This window comes from Mus musculus, chromosome 14, assembly GCF_000001635.26.
Source record: "Mus musculus strain C57BL/6J chromosome 14, GRCm38.p6 C57BL/6J".
NCBI classification, from domain to species: Eukaryota; Metazoa; Chordata; class Mammalia; order Rodentia; family Muridae; genus Mus; species Mus musculus.
The window spans coordinates 115023075-115044289 of NC_000080.6; the positions used below are offsets into that span (position 1 = coordinate 115023075).

At 44.2% G+C, this 21215-nt stretch overlaps 4 non-coding genes across 4 annotated transcripts; all 4 read left to right on the forward strand.

Annotated features, from left to right (window-relative positions):
• Positions 1–20596: 20596 nt before the first annotated feature.
• Mir17 (microRNA 17) lies at positions 20597–20680 on the forward strand. Its single transcript, NR_029785.1, has one exon. It is a non-coding gene; the product is annotated as a microRNA 17 (primary transcript).
• A 96-nt stretch (positions 20681–20776) lies between these two features.
• Mir18 (microRNA 18) lies at positions 20777–20872 on the forward strand. Its single transcript, NR_029736.1, has one exon. It is a non-coding gene; the product is annotated as a microRNA 18 (primary transcript).
• Positions 20873–20925: 53 nt separating this feature from the next.
• Positions 20926–21007, forward strand: Mir19a (microRNA 19a). The gene has a single exon (NR_029786.1). It is a non-coding gene; the product is annotated as a microRNA 19a (primary transcript).
• Positions 21008–21082: 75 nt separating this feature from the next.
• Mir20a (microRNA 20a) lies at positions 21083–21189 on the forward strand. Its single transcript, NR_029737.1, has one exon. It is a non-coding gene; the product is annotated as a microRNA 20a (primary transcript).
• Positions 21190–21215: the final 26 nt, after the last annotated feature.

Below are 21215 nucleotides of genomic sequence, written 5' to 3' on the forward strand. Positions count from 1 at the left end.
TTTGTGTAGCGATATTTGGGCACAGCAACAGAACCCACCAGAGGAAACAGCATAAATGGGTCCCAGTGGGTTCAGACTAAAAGAAGGATCTCTTGGCTTCTCCCTTTTGAGTCATTTTCTGCTAACAATGATGTGAATAGGAGCAGGCTCATGTAGAGGCAGAACCATAAATCCCGAGGGACAATCAAGCTTCAGAGACAGGATTAGAGGTTAGGAAGCTATTCCAATATTCTGGTTTCTCTGAAAATCGTCTCTGGAATGAGGAGGGTCTGGAGAGATATCTCAGGAGTGAGGAACACTTGGTACTCTTCCAGACGGCTAGGATTCCGTTCTCAGGGTCCTCATGGTGCCTCATGATGCTTGCAGCTCCAGTTCTCAGGAACCTGATGGCCTCTTCTGGCCTCCGCATGCACCAGATCGCCACATGGTGTGCATACATAAATGCATGTATGCAAGCAACACATTCGTACACATAAAAAAATAAAATAAATTAATCTTTCAAACTAGTAACTGAAACGGGTTAAATAATGACTTCAGAAAATGAAAAGACAGCATAAGAGAGATGAATTGTAGTAAATTAACCGTAAAACAATGTAAAAGTCTAAAAAACAACCCCCTAGCCATCTCAGTGAATGAAGATTGGACAGACTAGAATAGCCCAAACTCTGAGGCTAAGTCCTTCAATTGTCACCATGGCAAACAACACGGGTGCAGAGCTGGCCCCAGTGCTAGGTGAAGCAAAGAGAAGGCTGCTGTCTACACTGGGATTTGAACTCCCGTAACTTCCCTGGCTGTGATCCTCACCTGTCTGGATCAGTAGCCCAGGCACCTTAATCCCCATGTTCCTCTGAGGCTAAGGTCAACGACACTCAGGGCATGTCTGAAGAGCATGCTGGGACATCATGCACTCCGGCACCGAGGTTTTCATCTCGTCATTAGCTTCCTTCATCCCCACTTCTCCACTGGATCCTTTCTCAATGTCTTAGGTTGCTGAAGGTTTCTTTGAAAGTCTTCTGCAGCTTCCTTTTGTTATTCCTCTCTTCTCCGTTCTCCTGCAGCCACCTGACACAGCACGCAGATAGAATCACACACCTCCCTTTGTGGTCCTCCCATAACTGTCTAATAAGCATAATTTGTCTTCCCTTTTCCTTCTGGGAGTTTCTTATTCAAGGTGCGTAAGCTTGATGCAAGAAAAGGGATGCTGCTTGTGTCCTTTTTTTTGTGTGATTTGAGCTCTCGGAGCATGCGCTGTCAGACCTGGGGTTTCTGTTATTCACCGACCTATTCCCGTGGAACCCCGTCCCTCATCTCCTAGAAGGCATCTTCATCAGACTTCCTGAGCTGCACGCTCTGCGAGTTCCTCCTCTGGACCTTCAAGAATGGTGAATGGCACCAACTTCTGTTTCCTTTAAAATAAAAGTTAGTACGTCCTAGATTTTAAAACTTTTACAGCTTTCAGCACTAATTGTGGAGCCATATTTGCTATAAAGATTCAAGGGGTTGGGATTAAAAGTTTGAAGTCACTAGTGTGCAGAGTCCTGGGCATTTGGATTCTACAGTGTAGTTAGGTACGCTTTAAGTGTTTAACTCTATTCAATTAATAAAAGCAAACGCCAATCCTCCAGTGTCATCATTATTTATTGTCTTTCGAAAAGGATGGTTTAATCTCACAGAGGGAGTTAGAAAATGCCTAATTAAGTCTCATGAAGAAACAATTGCCCGGCTTTGCTGACTTTTCTCATTTTTGCCCCGGCCATGCTACACATTGACATGGAAAGGCAGTAGCTTTAATGAACCAGAGTGTTCTCAGTCACTCTGATAGCCATAAAGGGAGACTTGGAGGCCACTCTGGACTAAATAAGAACTGCACCAAAAAGCAAAACAAAACAAAAAACAAACAAACAAAAAACCTGCAAGGGTGAAGTGGGGAACCTTCAATTTGGGGCTATGAACTGTGCTTATCATCCCAGAGAGGAGAGAGCCAGTGACCCAAGGGCCTTGCATTGATTCCCCTCCTCCCAACGCCATCTCAGTGAGGAACAAACTCTTGAGACCTGACTATGCTGCCTGTGAATACAGAGGCTGGTCTAAGGACAGCTTCTTTCCAGACGCCTCTCTCAGGCTGAGCTGAAGAGAGTGACTCCTGCGGCAAGCATCTGTCAGGAAAGTGGGTGGTAGAACAGTGCTGTTGCCCTACCTTCCAAGGCAAGTTGGTCATTTGAGACACGGCACTGTTTGGCAAAGAAATATGCTGCCTGAGTCAGGAAAGTGGAAGAACAAAAGGGCTTCCTAGGACATCTTAACAGCTCTCCTTGTGATGACTGGAAAATAAAACCAGACTAGAGAGCTCTTGACACAACTGCCCACTGCTGAGGCTGAAACCCATGCCTCTGACACCCGTGTCTTCCTGACATTTCTCTGTGTAAATTGTTCATACCCTCTGACTTAATGGTACCAGGCAGATGCGGGCTTGACTCCTGGTTCAGTCATTCTGTTGTGCTGGGATGAAGAATAATTCTGCAACTTCCCTGAGCTTCAGTCTCTCAGTTTAAAAAAAAAAAGTAATAGCAAAATGTTGTATTACAATCTCAAAAATAAATGAAAAAAATTAGATGAAAGTAATTGCTAAGACATAGCTAGAATTGGACCTGCTAAATGTTATATTTTAAGTAAATGCATAAAAGAACATACATACATAATATACATACACACATACATGCATGCATACATAATGCTGACATGAAAATAACCTACAAGGAAGGGTGAAGCATGCTGCCGGGTATGGTTTTATTCCTTGGGAGTCAGACAACTCTTAGGAAATGTGCTCTCTCATCTCAGCCTAAATGCAAGGATTGGGTCTCACCTTCTTTGGCATGAGAGTCTGCCCTCTCATAGACCAGAAGAGGAACTTTCCTGACATGCCAGTAAATTTAAGGGTCCACAGACTTTAAAGGTGAGACCGTGTTACTAGTTTCCCTTTGTGTTTTCTGTGTAAAACAAAGAAGGAAGGCAAATCATTATCCTTGTTGCAGCTGAATTATTGTTCTAGAAGTTTTGGCCAAGAGTTTTCCTCTGGCTTTAACTACTCCAACTGTGATGAAACAGTGACCAGAGGACAGCCATCTTCATGCCTTGCTCTCAGAGCTAACACTGTTGAGGGCTGCTCTCACATCACTGCTCTCCTAAGGTTACAATGGTACCAGGAGTAAGAAGAACACATGGGCCCAACATTAACCCCAACAATGAATGGTCCACTCCAGCAGGGAATAGGAAAACACTGTCAGAAGGCTGACAGCTCAGTAGTGAATCATGACTGCACATAAGCAAGTGTGTGATCTCAGAGAAACTATTCAACTCTGCATGTCTCAATGTCCTGGAGTATAAAACGAGCACTGCCACTTCCAATAGAGATCCAGAGTTTTGTTCTGCTCAAGCTTTCTTCTTCCACCAAAGAAGTGTTAAAATCCTTTCATACTCTAATTAAAAAAAAAAAAAAAGTAGTTTTGGCCGGGTTTGGCCTGTAGGTCATTGGAACCAATACTCACCTATGAATAAAGCCCTGATTCCATTCCACCACCACAAAAAAATGGTCCTGTTGGCATAGAGGAGGTGGAAGCTTGGGAATTTGATGTTCAAGGTCATCCTTGGATACATAGCTAGTCCACGGACTTCCTGGAATTGTGAGGCTGTCTCAAACCCATATGTGCAGATATGCACACATACTCCAACCAGATACTGGCAATTTAAACACAAAACAATAAAATCTATATTTGTGAATAAATTTTTCAAATGGGATACATTTAATAGCTTTGAAATACATTGTCTTCAGTTGTGTCCTTTCTTTGTAAGCTACACACCAAGGTGATCTGTTCAGAGAGCAAGATAGAATACACTACCATAGAGGTGTTATCCACACAACAGTTCACACACTTCCTGCCCACAGCTCTTGGATGTCCCCAAGTTCATCCCTATCACTTCTTACCTAATGAAACCACTGCTTGATAGACAAGTCATGGTAACGACTGGGGTGTGTCAGTCCTTACCAAGAACTTTGCTAAATACTATGGTTCTCAGTGCTTCATACTAAACATTTGGAATTAATCTTCATTGACAGCATAATGGGTAAATTAACAAATGAAGTAGCTAGTATGTGCATCAAGGCAGATGCAGAGTGACTGCCTTACCAACCAACACCTGTAAGACTCTTCTGCAGTCTCTTCACGTGTGGTTCTAGTGTTAGGATTCTGTCATTTGATCATGACCCTCATATAGGGCTCATGTGGCCTCTGAGACTCCTGATAACTGCTTATGAAAAGGGACAAAGGAAACTAGAAAATATTGTCTAAATCATAGGAGAATCTCAGCAGATTTTATTTCTGTTTTCTTTATAATCTTTTACATGTAAAAGGAGATTACATATGCATCTATCTTAACAGCATTTTAATTGTAATAGCGTTTGTATGGAGTTTTTAATCTCACTATTTAATGAAATTAAATTATCACAGTAGCATCTAGCACAAATTTGTTTGGAAACACAGAGAGATGACATTTGGCACATCCCCACACATACACCACACACACACACACACACACACACACACTAAAAGATGGGAGCAAAATGTTAGGGTGTTGGGACAGAATATACTGGAAGGAAGCCTGTAAGTGTTTATGAATATTCTGGGGTCGTGAGTGAGTATATTTGTCAGAAAAGAAGATGTTGATTAAGTGCAAAAAGGCTTCACATATTTGGGCTAACTCATTTCTCATTTCATTTTGCCACATACTTAAAAGGCAATAAAGAGTGCAATGTTATAATACTGACACTGTCATTTTAGATGAGAGGAAAGCTTCGATATTGGCATTCTTTATAAGCTACATTTTTTTAAACAGCCGAGTTGTATTGCAATGTTTTACCTTAAATATATAAACTCTATATGCCTAGGGAGATAAGTCTAGAGCTTGGCTGCTCCTTACTGAAATTTCTGAACACACAATAAGTGTGCCATAAACACACAAGGTTTGAACATACAATAAGTGTGCCATAAACACAAGGTTTCTTTCTCCCACCCCCTTCTCCGTGTTCCATTTCAGAAAGCCCAGGTTTGTCTTTAGAAAGTTATTTGTTTTAATTGTACATGCATTAGCGTTTTTGCCTTCGTTCACACATATGCACCCTATGCATGCTTGTTGCCAGCACAGTCTAGACAAAGGCATCAGGTCCCCTAGAACTGGAGTTCTACATGTTTGTGAGCCCGTGTGAGTTCGTGCTGAGAACCACATCTGGGTCCTCAAAAGTTCAGCTCGTCCTCTTAACTACAGAGCATCAGCGCAGCCTTAGAAACTTAGTTTTTAAAGAATTGCCATTCTTTTGTATTTCTTGTTTCAATTTCATAATGAGCATGTCAAGCTATTCCCTAGCTCCTCCGAAGGTGCTCCAAATTCTTTATCTCTAAAATTCTTCCCTCCTCAAAATTTTCCCCATCAACGTTTTCCTACTGGCAATACCGGCTGCTCGGTTCCTGTTTTTGCTACGTAAAGTGGTTAATAAGGTAACAGAAACATTTGAATATGGTTAATAACACAGCTATGCAGCATGCAGTCACGAATCTTTATTTTTTTCGACCTTACTAAGAGAGTGAGTTAGCAGCAACCGTACAGAGATAATGCTTCACGAGAAGTGTATGATTAGTGGCATATAGGACACTCAGAGGCTGGGGGAGAATTTTTAATGGCTGTGCTTTTTAGCCCTCTTTATTAAAGACGTGTATAAAGTTACCTTCACCAAAGAATCAGGACAAACTCACAGGGTTCATGGAAAACTCAGAAGAGCCTTTATCAAGTGTCCCTCCAGAACTGCGCCTTCCCTGCCCCATCCATCGTGTGTGTGTGTGTGTGTGTGTGTGTGTGTGTGTGTGTTTGTGTGTGTGTGTTTCTCTCTCTGTGTGTGTTTCTCTGTGTGTGTGTTTGTCTGGGTGGGTGTGTGCATGCTTGTGCACATGCTGTACTTCTGTGTGTGTGTATATTTTTGGCAATCTTGTTAAAATACAAGTTTCCAATGGAAATAGAGCTTGCTATATATAATTTCTAGAGGAACACTGATCCTGTTTTAGACCCTGCCAAAAAAAGTTGTTCTTAATAGAGCAACTAGAGTCACACCTTTATTAATGGGCATCTAGGTAGCTATAACCCACAAGCCACTGGCACTGTAGTTCTTCGGTAAGTTATACTTAGCCTCAAGTCCTTCCTCTCCCCAAGATTCCCCCAAATTCCATAAATTAAAGATGAGAAACCTTCCTTCTTGGGCCATGTCAGTGTAACACATCCAGTAAAGTCTCTGTTGGGAGGGAGATAAAGTCTAAGCTCTTTAAAAGCCATTCATCTCTCAGATTGATTCTGTAATTACAAAGCATGTCTTAAACTTTCCGGGCTTTCAAATTTCACAAATTGCACTTTAAATCTAAAATTCAAAAAAATTCTGAAATTGCATCCCTTTTACAAGTGATCCATCATTACCTTCTTAGATTACGTTAATCTTGAATTGTTTGTTGCATTGAAGTGAATTGTTTTTAGAGTCATGTGAAATCTTTGCATATCTAAATATGGTTTATTCTTAAGGATCATTTACGTATCCATTAATTTCTTTAATCTAACAAGGATGCCCAGAATAGACAGACCTGTATATTAAGACTTCCTGTGGAAAAGTAAAATACAAGTGTTTGATTTGCCTGTGTATTTGCTTTCGCTGTTAATTTTTAGAGTAATATCTGAACACTCTTTGTAGCGATAGCTCTGTGCTGTGTCATCTATTCAAAGAATTAACCCCTAAACCTAATAAGAAGGCACCTGTCCGAGACTTCAACGGTCCTGATGCCCACAGCTGCAGCAAGGTTGGGGAGGAGCATATGTCTCCTTCCCTGTCAACTCTAAAGGTAATTGCAAAACTGACCTTTTTCAAAGCTTCCTTGGAAAATGTGCCGACACTGTGGTTGATGGCCCGCTTACGACTGGCATGCAGGCTGGGCTTTCAAAGAGACCTAGTTATGTGCACGGTGTTGCTCAGAAGACTAGTAAAAAGATTAGTGGTTGTTAAAAAGAGCTAGATTCCTAAAAATACTTCATCACAGCGTCTACTAACACAAGAAGGCATAGTTAAAGATTTCCACTGATCCAGATTCCTGGATCCTATTACGATTGTTTCGCTACATAACATATTGCCCTGGACAGTCAGAGGTCACAGCCAATACTAACAACATGATATGCAATTTTGACAATTAGCTGTTGTATTTCCACTTCTTCGACATAGCTTTTGTGAGTAATAAGTGAGCATCTCCCAAGAATGCGGTGAGACCGTTACGGGGCTTTGTGCACTCGCGGGAACACACCTAGGAAAAGGCACTTTCAGAAGATTTAACTTAACACTTAGAAGTCTGCTCTCTGTTGGGTTTCTCTCTCTCTCTCTCTCTCTCTCTCTCTCTCTCCATTATTTTTAAACCTTGTTGTATTTTTCTTTTTCTTTAATTTCTTTTTTAATTTTTTTATTAGATATTTTCTTCATTTACATTTCAAATGCTATCCCAAAAATTCCCTATACCCTCCCTCTGCCCTGCTCCCCTCCCCACCCACTGCCACATCTCTGGCCCTGGCATTCCCCTGTCCTGGGGCATTTAAGTTTGCAAGTCCAAGGGGCCTCTCTTACCAATGTTGGACGACTAGGCCATCTTCTGCTACATATGCAGCTAGAGACACGAGTTCTGGGGGTACTAATTAGTTCATATTGTTGTTCCACCTATAGGGTTGCAGACCCCTTCAGCTCCGTGGGTACTTTCTCTAGCTCCTCCATTGGGGGTCCTGTGCTCCATCCTATAGATGACTGTGAGCATCCACTTCTGTATTTGCCAGGCACTGTCCTAGCCTCACAGGAGACAGCTATATCAGGGTCCTTTCAGCAAAATCTTGCTGGCATATGCAATCGTGTCTGGGTTTAGTGGCTGATTATGGGATGCACCCCTCCCCCCAACCCCCCCCAGCAGTCTCTGAATGGTCCATCCTTTCGTCTTAGCTACAAACTTTGTCTCTGTAACTACTTCCATAGGTATTTTGTTCCCTATTCTAGGGAGGAATGAAGTATCCACGCGTTGGTCTTCCTTCTTCTTGATTTTCTTGTGTTTTGCAAATTGTATCTTGGGTATTCTAGGTTTCTGGGCTAATATCCACTTATCAATGGGTGCACATCAAGTGACTTCTTTTGTGATTGGGTTACCTCACTCAGGATGATATCCTCTAGATACATTCATTTGCCCAAGAATTTCATAAATTCATTGTTTATAATAGCTGAGTAATACTCCATTGTGTAAATGTACCACATTTTCTGTACCCATTCCTCTGTTGAGGGACATCTGGGTTTCTGCCAAAAGGCAGAGTGAGAGGCTGGTGTGGATGGTCTTGGGGGAGAAATGGCTTTGAACAGAACAAAATTGGAATTACAATAGAAAGATGTCAAAGAGCCAGATGTGATCCAAGAAAACATGACTGCCTTCACTGAGTGGTTGAAGAAATAAACAGAAGAAAGAGTCAGAGGGTAAATTCAATCGAACGTGTTGAAAAAAGAAGGAGGAGGAGGAGAGGGAAATGTTCCCCTTTCTAAAATATCTTACAAAAAACAGGGGAAAATAACAGTTGTCCGTAGTTTTTGAGGTTATGAGAGGTTAAGAGAAAAGGCTTAGCAGGAGAGCCCTGTGTGATGGATGGAAGAAGCTGAACTGATAAACAGACAGGGGAGCAGAGTCAGTACTCCCTGCCTTTTCCCCAGTTTTCCTCACTGTCCCACTCACAGACGCTGGCAGCTTTCCCGACCTCAGCTCTGTACAAACAACACTGAATGACACAGACCAGGGAAGATTCACTTTCTGTATGTTGATTTTTAAAATGTATAGACACACACAAAGAAACTCTGTCTGCTGAGTCTTCTAACTGCAAGACATTGTGCCGGCTGTCCCCCCATACAATACTAGCACACAGGTCCATTCCATGGATATTTCTCCTTGAAAACAAGCTGTCTGTGTTATAATTTTTGTAGCCACTCAGTGATTGCTTGTTGAATGAATAACCAAATTCAGCCATTTATTCATTCATTGTGGAACTATTGGAATTGGCCTAAGAGGGGAGGGAAATAAAACAAAACAGGTTCTATCGTGTTCTAAAGGAGGATAATACTAAATTCAAATCAGAGCAGATCTACCAGTTTAGGAGAAAATTTAAAGTTTAACCATGGTTCTTATGAATCTTAAGCGGAGAAAAGGACTTTGAAGGGACATAGTTTTGTTGGTTGTTTGTCTTTCCTTCCTTTTCAGACTTATGTTAGAGTTAGGATCGAACACACTGTTCCTACCCTTTATAAGCACGTACTCAGCTCTGCATCTGCTGCAAGCCTCCTCCCAGCACCCCTCTCTATGTTGTTATTAGTAGACAGAAGATTCTAAGGAGGGGGATATTTAATAAATACTTCAACAGTAAAGCGATTGTTTTACGGTGACACCAGTGCTGCGGTTTCTAAAATTATATTCCACTCTCAGAAAATGACAAGTGTGAGACTGTGGCCCAGTGTGGTTTAATGTATTTCCAAAAAAGAAAAGAAGTCTTTAAATATTGGTAAATAATCAGATCATGGTGCATTGAACTCTATGTTTATGATAGTATGTATTTAGTCCTGATCTTTATGACCTTACCCTCAACTGTAACTGTTTTACATCTATTACTTCAGTTGTTCTTAGAAACAATCTGACAAGACAGAAATTGTTAATGTTCTAATTGTAAAGATGAGGAAATTGAGAAGTAGAAATCTATGATTGCAAAGTTATGTCAACCAGCTTCCATGCCCCCCCAGCCCACAGGTCTGTAAGTGTGTGAGTTCCATTCTTAGCTTAAACACAGGTCTGACGTTTCTATTCATTTTCATCAGGGGGTCTGAAAATGTCAGGAATTTTATGGATTATCTGAAAAAAATTAAGATTCAAGATTCTTTAAAAAAAAGATTGACCTATGCTGCAATTTCAACTTTTCTAGAGATGACAATATGAGAATAATTCTTGTCTTTTTTTTCTGCTAGCAACCAAACAATGACAACCTTGATACTTATTAAATCTGTTTAGAACTTTAGAAAGAGAATTTTTTTTGTTGTTCGAGTGAATGCATTATCATTATGTCTTTTAGCTGATGATGTAGCTCACCATAGAGAATTTGCCTAGTAATTTAAAAATGGTCAGTTTCCCAGCACTGTAAATGATAATAATATTATTATTATTAAAAATTATAACATAAATATTTACCAAAGGTGGTATGGAGAGTCGGAAATGCTAACATTGTAAATTACTGGCTTTTTCTTTGATACAGTTATTTGTAACGCTTAGCTATCGTTTGTAAAATCAGTAATACTCTGTTACCTTGCTTGGCAGTTTACAAGTTAGAAAACCACAGGAAATTCCTAAGTGAAAGTGAAAATGAAAAATCTAGGAAGTGCTTTGAGGCTCAAAATCATTGACTCTAGCCAATATTGCTTGAATGTAGTAAAGATATAGTACAGTTACAAAGTATTACTTTGCTAAAATGTAGCATTTAACCTTGCCTGGGAAGAGCCGGAGCAAGGTGGGGGGTGTGGCTCTTCCCTCTACATCAGAGAAGGAGAGCTGATCAGGAGCTCTGCAAGGTGCTATTGCTGCTTCATCTCAGAATCCCTACTCCTTCTTAGCATCACCACTGAGCCTTTCTTACCCTTCTCCTTTATGGATTCAGGACTGGCAGAGGTGGTGCGTTCCCTGTAAAGGAAATATTTAAGACTATCTCTGTGGAGCAGAATTTTGCTTTTCTTTGTCTGTTTTACCACATGGTGTTATGATAGCTCTGTGATGTTTGGGCTTTTTTTCCTGGCTGCAGTTCTCACATGTTTTTACTGGGGCTTGCGTCTTACCCTAATACATGTTCTCTCTTCCCTGAGAGGCCAACTTGACACTCTAGGTACTATACTGGCAATCGGTGCGATCATCCTTCCAGATGAGAGGAGCAGCTTCCCAAACATCCATGACTGAATGGATGTGTCTATTCAACTGGGCAAGGGCCATGACGTCATCTGCTGTAATCTCCTAAAGTTCTCTTGAAGTTCCAGTCAAGTCCAAAAACCCCATTTTCCATCTCACATTGGTTTTGTGCCAAGGATTTGATACTATGTATGATTCCCTAGAAATTGGTGAATCCACCTATTCGTGGCTGAACTCTTCCACTCTCACACTTGTGACAAAGTATCTTATACCTTGGTGACTCACACGCTCTGTGTTCTGTAGGGCCAATATTCTGCACAGGAGTCATCAAGGTTTTAGGTATCCCAGGAAACCATGTGTTCATAAGCGCTATCATTGTAGCAGCCATTCATTGCATCCCTCACTTCACTTCCTGTCCCTCTAAACCCAGAACTACCTGATTCATTGATTAGCCTCCCTGCTGCTGTGACTCTAAGTCCTACCTCCAAGTCATTGCCAACATTGACTTCATAATTCAAGTCAGAGAGTAACTTTGTCACATTCCAAAGTCAGTCTGTTCATCGCCTCTTCGTCCTGGACTCTTCCTTTCTAGCACCTTCTGTTGTATAATGCAGTAGCTGAATAGATGTAAGACCAAAGAAAATCTATAACTCTTTTCAGGTTGTCTACCGAAAAGATAATGAAGCCAACTCTAAGGGTTGAGTTTTCTATGGGCACTGGTGATTCTGTAGCTAGAACTTTCACGTGTCTTGGTAAACTCAATTGTTTCTGACTGTATACTCTGTAGTAAGTATTTTAGGTGAACACTCATGGCTTTAGGCTTTACCATGGCTCATGTGCTCAAGCAAAATCAAGCATCAGCCTTTCTTGAACAGTGGATAGTGAGACATCTGGCTTAGGTAGTTGATGTCTGTCGGAGTTTTAAACCACATAGTGCATTTGGATAATAGCCAATGCTAGTCATCTCTTACAAGCTGAATATTGAAAAGAGAGTTCTCTTCAGTGACAGAGGTTCGCCTTGTCTTAAGTACCTGATACTGAAAAGGCCAGTCTTTTGACTCACATGCAGCAACATCAGGTCCTTCAATATTACCTGGCTGATTTGTCAATTCTTCCCAAGGCTGTAAATGCTACCGACCCATCCACATACAATCGTGGAGAGAACAGACTAATGTCATCAGGAACTTGCAACTCCCTCAGCGCACTGTCCTTGAATGTGCCCCGTTCACCCCTGCTTCTGTCTCCCCTAAGATTTTATACTGATACTTTGTTCCTGCTTGTTGTTACTATTACGAAACTGAACAATCTGAAACTGAACGATCTTATACAAAGAACAAAGTGCACAACAGCCAGCATCCCAAGTGTCTGACTAAAAAAAAAACAACCCAAGTAGCCACCTGCTACAAGTCAATTAGAACAGTTCCAACACTACCTTCTTAGGCTTTTGTACATAGCCTATCCTCACCCTGCTGTCTATTCTAAATCAGCATTCCTCAACTCTTTTTATGTTGACTTTAAGTCAACTTTAAGAGTATTTAAGTGTTTTAAGTTTTAAGTATTATTAAGATTTAAGTACTCTCTTGGATTCGTTCTACTTGCTTAATAGGAACAACTGTTACTACTTTTCAGTTTTTAATGAGTTTATCAGATTATCTATTGTTTTACAAGTATATTACACTGTTCTAGTGCGTGTGCATGCTGGAGCAGGTGCCAAGGTGCGTGTGACCTTCAGAAGAAAATCTACAAGAGTGGGGTCTCTTCTTTCTCTCCTTCTACCTTGTGTGTCCTGGGACCAAACTCAGGTCTTCTGGTTGTTAGCAAGCACCTTTACATGCTGGACCATATTGCTGGCCCAGAATATCTAGTCTTTTTTTCTTTTTCTTTTTAAATATCATATCTACCCTTCATTTATCTTTTCCAACTCACCCACGTTCTCTTCCCCCAAACAAGATCTTTAAGATATACAGCAGCTGCTCTTTTCTGGAGGTTTACAGGTAGGGGAAGTGGATCTGGAGAGAGGGGAGTTTGGGGGAAGGGAGTGGGAGGATGGAGGGAGGGGACGCTGTGGTCAGGACACACTGTATATGAGAAGAATAAATTAACATTTAAAAAGAAAAAGAAAAAGAAACATAGCAGCTGAACCACCACATATCTTCAACCCAAACACACTGTTGCCAAAGGGAAAATTATGCAATACTAGCAACAATTTTACATAAACTTGATTTTGGACCACCTAGACATACGGCAAAGGATTAGGGTCCACTCTAAGAATGAAAATTAATACTCAAGAAAATTTTATAGAGTAGTATGAAATCTGTTGTTCCAAACAGTTTTAAAGAAAAGAACAAAACAAAACAAAACAAAACAAAACAAAACAAAACAAAACAAAAAACTACCCAATCCAGGTCTTGAGTTGTTTGGGAAACTATTAACTGGTAAAACACGGCATTATATCAGTTTGTCTCCTCCGATATTGAAGGGCATTATAGCCAATATTTGAAATCAACACAATAGAGAAAAACCCAAGACATGTTTAGGGTTGAATATAAACAACAAAAAGTAATGCCATTTAGAAATATCTCCTATCTTCGACCGTTATTATAATGTCTTGTTAATTTCAAAACTTTATAAGAGGTCTGGATGACTACTTATATACTTATATACTTATATACTTATATAAAAATTCCATCACCTTCTAGGCAAACAAACTCAACACAACTCTGTGAAGCAGGAGCTTACACGGTTAAGTCATTGCCTTCGTTCCTCCAATCCCAAACCTGGACAGCAGTCAGGCCAGCCAGTTCAGCTCTTGCCCAGTGTGCCTTAGAAACTGCTGATGCTGCTCTCAAGGTTGCTTCCAAGTTCTTTGACTTGGTCAGACCTCACATCTAATCCTTAGGGTGTGTGTGGGGGGGGGAGCATGGGGGGACTTAGAATAACCCTGATTAATTCCTCCTGGCTTCTTCGTGTGTTATATGTACACAACTGGGACAAGGAGACAGCAGCTCCTAGCAAGATTCACCAACTCACAGTGAGAACTAGTCAGACATGCTCATCTAACGATAGACTAAGTCACAAAGCTGGCAGCCCCTTCTCACATAAGCATGAAACATGATCTGGGAATTAAAAGGGGGAAAACTTGGCTACACTCTGACTAACTAAATTAGAATGTCTGCAGGTATGAGCCAGATATTTGCATGTCTTAATGGCTCCTTGAGTAATAGAAGAACAGTCAGGTTGAGAAACACTGAGCTGAGAGTCAGAAGTTTGAAATTAGTTACTTGCAATTTTGATATTTGATACATCCTTCTAAGAAAATGTTGTGAAAAACTACTGAAGTACTGCACTATTCCATCCTATAACGATAGGTTGCCTTGGAAGGTTTAATAGAAATGATCCTGTCTCTCTTGTTTTTGTAAAAGCCTCACGGTTTTACACACATTGGCAGATGACTGCCCTGGGCAATCTTTAAGGCTTGTGGCTGTTGCAAGGCTGTGATAGGCTGTTCCCAGCACGACTGGTCGTCTTAATTGAGTCATCAGGAGTTATCCTCCTTCAGCTCTTCAGGGCACCACAGGGACAGCTTCAAAGATGTAACAAGAAGAGAAAGGATGGAAAGAAGAAAAGGAAGTTGCTTGCCAGTTGCTTTTTACTCATCCTTCCTTCCATGGTTTCTAATTTAATTCCAAGGACATAGATGAAACTTTTCATTTAAATGATCAAAGGACTTTGCTTTCACTACAAGTCCACAGACCCACAGAATGTCTTGGGATACTGTCTGTGGTGAATGAATAATCCCTATATTTATTCTATATGTGCATTGTCACCAAGTGACTCACAGATTGTCACTGTTTTAAAGCAGCCCACATTAGGAGAAATTATTCAAAAAGCTATTGGAAGGAGCAAATGAAACAGAGCCTCGAAGAGACTAAAAACTCATTCCTGGAAGATTCTCAGTAGCCAGCAACATTTTGTAGTTCTTAATTTTTAATAACCTTAAAAATAATTTTAATAAAATAATCTTAATTTCTGTCTGATTCTTTGCTGTACCTCTGACTAGTACAGCAGGAACTATGAGCATTTGTACATGATGGGCAAAGTGGATAGAAGAGTCATTAAATGGCCAAGATTAAACACAACAGATATGCTAAGCCTAGGTTATGCAGTTCCAAACATATTGACATGTTGTTAAAAAAAATACTATAACTCATCTTTTAATTTGTACCGAGGGGCAGCTTACTACATTACCAAAGATGATCCACGCCCATTCTTATTTTACAACGAGTTAATTTTATAAACCCACAGTCGTATTTAAGTTGCTGTACCCCATTAAATCCAAATACCATGGAGAAAATAATAAATGGTTACAAGAAGAGAAACCATTAAAAATGTGGATCTTCAAAAATATTAAATGTGCTTAGTTGCTGTGATCAATTTACAGATTTTCTTTAATTTTCTAAATTGAACATGTTTTAAACAGGACACCCAAGATTCAAATATGGTGAGGTTTGAAAACTTCCCCTCTAAGATGGGTACTTGTTGCTCATTCAGGTAGTTTCTTAAGACCTACCCTTTAATAATGCTAAAAAAGAGAACATTTTAATTGAATTTATCTTTCAAACACCAAACACCAAACACTAGTCAACTTATAGTGTCACAGTCACCCAGCAACAAGGGTTAGTAGTCAACTCCAGGACTTTATAGATGCCCTCCCTCAACTTACCACCCCTATCCTGTAAGGCTCAGAACCCCACGAGTGTAAAGTGAAGGGCAGTCTTCTACTGCCAGTGTCTCGGCACGTAAGCACCAAGGCTTTGCTCTCATACTGAACAGAGCTTTTCCTTTCTACAGAGGCTCTGGCTTCTGTAACATCACACTGTATGCTACAGTGCCCGTTTCTCCTTGCTATGTCACAGAGCTTTGTATACTCTTTAGCTGAAGATGGCATTTGAGAGCAGCTCAGATATTTTTTGTGATGCTCATAATTATGCTCATGAAAATTTTCTTTACTTATAATATGTACCTGGCTGTGGCCCGGGAAACTGCAGATGTGGATGTTTCTAATTAGTAATGGCTTCACACACACACACACACACACACACACACACACGCACAGAGGGGGGGCAGGGGACTAAGTTTTAAATTCATTGGTATAAAATGGTTTTCAATTGTCTTCATTATAATCAATATGCTTTATTAATTTTGAAAGGAAGCATGAGTGCACATTTTAAAATAAAATGCAACCTAGTAATTCTGAAACTTTCTGGGCTTTCCAAGTCAATAAGTTTAAATGAATTTACATCTTCCAAAATTCTGATTACCGTAAAAAAAAAAAAGTATGTGTTAAGAACCAAATCCTTTATACTTACTATAGATACAGAGAATAGCTGATTACATGCCAGATTTCCAGAGAAATACTGTTAGATAGCTTAAAACAGATTCTTAAAATAGAACTATTTCTGTGTTGATTTTAATTGGAACGAAACTAAGAAATAAGTAACTTTTCTGCCAAGAAACTTGTCTATAGGTGGGATTTCCCATGATTCAGAGTGATGAACGCACACAACAACCACTCCAGTTTAAAACAGAAGATAAAAGTTCTAAGGAAAATTTGACATAGTCAGTGCCAGCCAACAGTAATGTAAATGAGACTTAATAAAATTAGCTTTCATTTTTCCCCTTCGAGCAACTTATAAAGGTCTGTATTTCAGACAGTCTACATACTCGAAACTTCATGAATTTTGATTTTTCAAAGCAAAAAAGTATCTAGAAAAGTTTCTTACTAGTGAAAAGTAAGGGATGAAAAACCGCTAATCCATTATTTTAAAATGTCAGCCGAAATTAAGTGATACATGATAAAGTAAGTCGGGAGTATAATAAATGGAGAAAGTGCCAAGAAATGAATGCCAAGCCAGCCCCATAACACTGGGACATTAGAGATATCTTCGGGTGAATTCGGTTTTTACAGTTTCCTTGTAAAAAGCACAGGACAGAAGTGGCATGTGCTTTGCAAAGACTACGAACTGGATTGCTCGAAACCAGTTTGAAATTGCTGCTTGTAGTAGATGTTATGAATTCTCAATTCTTTTAATAAGGTTTCTGAGAATTCTGGAATTTCCTGAACCACAGCATGTAGCAGGGAGTGGGCTTATCTCAGCTCTGGGGTTGTTTACAAGGCACTTTCCGAGCCCTGTGCTCTCTCTCTACCAGAGAGCCCAGACTTCTCGGTGCTGCACTAGGCGAGGGAGGCGGCTCAGGTACTGGTCGCGAAGCTCCGAGCCCAGCACGCGCCCCGTCGCACGCGGCCAGGTTTAAGGAGACTTTCCCGGGAGGAGCTGGACCCCCAAAGGATCCGTGATCTACGGAGATCGGGGGGGGCGACGGTGGGCGAGTGGATGTGACTCGTCTCCCACTCGCGTGGGCCTCCCGATCGGCGGCTACGGGAGAGTGGGCGAGCTGTGGTCACCGGGCGCCTCCGTCGAGTCCCCGGCCAGCGCGGCTGGCGGGAAGCCTGAGCCGCGTGCGCTCGCAGGAGGGTGCGCGGCGCGGGGTCCGCACGCGCGGGGCTGGCTCGGGAGGGCGTGCCGGGGGCGTGGCGCGAGGTGTCCCGGCCCGGAGCCCTGCGCCGAGGGCAGCGGGCGGCAGTGGGCGGACCCCGGGGGACGCGCGGCCCGGGGAAGGCGGCGCGGCGCCACCAGCGGCTCCCCCGGCTCCCGCTCGCCTGGCCGCCAAGAACGAGCCGCCGTGGGCGGGGCCTGCGGTGATTGGCGGGCGGGCGGGGAGGTCGGAAGTACTTTGTTTTTTATGCTAATGAGGGAGTGGGGCTTGTCCGTATTTACGTTGAGGCGGGAGCCGCCGCCCTTCATTCACCCACATGGTCCTTCGAGGTGCCGCCGCCGCCGCCCCGGCCCGCGCCTTCGCGCCACTTCGCGCCCTGCGGCGAGGCCGAGGGGTGGGGACGGTCCCCCACGCCGCCCGTGCCTCTCCACGGAGCCCCGAGCTCGGACCGGGCCGGGCGGGCCACGCCGCACCCCCGGCCTGGGGCCTCGGGCCGGAGTGGCGCGGAGGCTGGCGAAGATGGTGGCGGCTGCTGCGGTGAGTGCGCCCGCCCCGCCGCCGGCTCAGGGAAACCTGTTGTGCGCTAAGCGGAGCGGCGGCGGCGGCGGGACGGGCGGGAGGGCGGGGGCCGCGGGCCGGGTGGGTCTCGGGCCGTTGGGCGCCGGCGTGGGGCGGCCGTCCTGGCGCGCACGCGGGCCGGAGGGGGCCCGAGGGGGCGGCGGCCCGGGCCCCGGAGAGGCCCGCCCGGCGCACACAATGGCCCTCGGGAGGCTTCGCACGAGGCCGGCGGCCGTCCCGGGAGCGGCGGGAGCCGGGCGGGGCGCGCGGCCGCCGTGCGGGGAAAGTTTCTCCCGGGGGCGAGAGTTAAAGCGCCTCCAGAACAAAGCGGCGGCGGCACATGGGGCAGGCCGCGGGCCGGGAGGGGGCGCGCCCACGAGGAACCTGCGCGCGGGCGGCGTGGGCGGGCGGCACTCGGCGTCCCCGAAACTTTGTGCGCGCCGGGCCGGGCTCCGGGACGCGGGAGCTGCGGGGCGACGGGGCCGGGGCGCCACCCCGCGCTCCGCGTGGGCTTTGTGTGCGGCCGCGTGGGCAGCTCCCCTCGCGGGCGAGGCGACCCCTGCGGTCCGCCCGGGCGGCCCGGGACGCCCCGGCCCGCCCTCGGGGCGGCGCGGAGCCCCGGACGGGCGCTGGCTGCGAGCGCGGCGCGGGAGGGCCGGGCGGGTTCGGCAGGAGCGGCGGCCCCGCCGCCATGTTCCTGCGGGGCGGGCTGCGCGCGCCGAGGGCGGGGGGGGGGGGGACATGGCGGCGACTGCGCGCCGCCGCCGATTGTTCCCGGCTTAGGCCTCGGGCCGCGTGCGGCGAGCGCCCTGTCCGCCCCCCTCCCTCCCCCGGAGCCTGGCCGGGGGGCGCGCGGGACACAAAGGACGGCCGGCGTGTCCGGAGCCTCGCCACGCTCGGGCCTCCGCGCCGCCGCTCGCCGCGCAGCCGCCCAGAAACGGGCGGGGGTTGGGGGGGGGGGGGAGTCTCCGCGTCCGGCGCAGCGCGGCCCGGCTCTGACCTGCCGCCCCCTGGCGGCCGCGCGGGGAACCCACAAGGGCCGCCTGCCCCCTTGTGCGACATGTGCTGCCGGCCCGGGCTCCATGAGCGTGGCGGGTACTTGGCAGGATCCCGTGTTCCCGTCCGGTTTTCTCTTGATAAGCTGGCGCGGAGGGGAGAAAACTGGAGAGCGCAGCAGGGCTCGTGGTTCTTAGGTGACCAGAGGGAAGAAAATGAGCAACGTGCCACGAGGATCACAGCAGTTGGGGAAACAACTCTTTATCCCGGCGTGCAGCCACGAGGTCCTGATTGGGGGAGGGGTGGTGAAGACTAGTCCTGGTTGCCCTTTTTCTCTAGCTTGAGCTGGACAGTAGAGTTCAGGCTTGCTGCTACTCATCTTGCAGTATTTCAGGGGCACATTAATTCGTGCACGGATGTGAATCTTGGTGGGTTTTCAACTTTATTTTGTTACAGCGTTTTCCACCCAATACATTGTTGCCCTCAGGACCTTGTGGTCCTGGCTCTCTCTTTTTTTTTTTTTTTTTTTTTTTTTTTGGCAAATGGATAGAATTGCCCCTTAGGAAGATTAAGAGAAGAGCAACTTGGAATGGGGCTCGGAAAGTGGTAGTAATTTTGAGCAAATGTGCTTACCCTTTCTCTGTCTTCACCCCACCCCCAACCCTAGTCATACACGTGGACCTAGCAGCACCCGAAGCATTGCCCAAGGATACTTGCTGAGAAGGAAGTTTGCCTGAGTGGGTGAGTATATTCTAGTTTTGTAGCTAAAACTTCTTTTGAGACCTTTGGTTTTCACTTTTGTCTTTGAGCTTGTACAACATTCTTGGTCTTTTAAGGTATGAAATAAATACAGTTTGAACTCTTGTCATAAATGAGTGAGCCACATTTTAACGTAGTAAATCTACAGTGGCTTTTGGACACTAACCAAATAGTTGTAGACCCTTCAAGTTGGAGTCATAGAGTATTTCTAATTTGGGGTGATACTAAGACTTTTTTATGTTTTATGACTAATAAACTTGAAAATGACTAAACAATAATCATTAATCTTGTCGAGTATCTGACAATGTGGAGGACAGAAGAAAGGGATTGCTGCCTGGTCAATGTGAGGCTTTCCTCTAAAGGTAGTACCAAGTCAGACTGCCTTCCTGATAACAGGTCTCATTTTGTAGGACCCTTATTGTGTGTTTTTTGGGGAAGCCTACTGTAAAAGCCAACATTTTAATGGGATTGTATCTTATATTTCTTTAAGGAGTTTTTTTTTTTTTTTTAAGGCTTACATGTGTCCAATTTGGAACTTCTGGCTATTGGCTCCTCCCCTCCCCCCCTTGGGTATAAGCTGTAATTGATGTTTGTGACAGAATTTAGAGCTTTGGCTTTTTCCTTTTTGTCTAATTATTTATTTCAAATTTAGCAGGAATAAAGTGAACCTCACCTTGGGACTGAAGCTGTGACCAGTCAGAATAATGTCAAAGTGCTTACAGTGCAGGTAGTGATGTGTGCATCTACTGCAGTGAGGGCACTTGTAGCATTATGCTGACAGCTGCCTCGGTGGGAGCCACAGTGGGCGCTGCCTCGGGCGGCACTGGCTGCGTCCAGTCGTCGGTCAGTCGGTCGCGGGGAGGGCCTGCTGGTGCTGCGTGCTTTTTGTTCTAAGGTGCATCTAGTGCAGATAGTGAAGTAGACTAGCATCTACTGCCCTAAGTGCTCCTTCTGGCATAAGAAGTTATGTCCTCATCCAATCCAAGTCAAGCAAGCATGTAGGGGTCTCTCCATAGTTGTGTTTGCAGCCCTCTGTTAGTTTTGCATAGTTGCACTACAAGAAGAATGTAGTTGTGCAAATCTATGCAAAACTGATGGTGGCCTGCTATTTACTTCAAGTGTTGTTTTTTTTTAAACTAATTTTGTATTTTTATTGTGTCGATGTAGAGCCTGCGTGGTGTGTGTGATGTGACAGCTTCTGTAGCACTAAAGTGCTTATAGTGCAGGTAGTGTGTAGCCATCTACTGCATTACGAGCACTTAAAGTACTGCCAGCTGTAGAACTCCAGCCTCGCCTGGCCATCGCCCAGCCAAC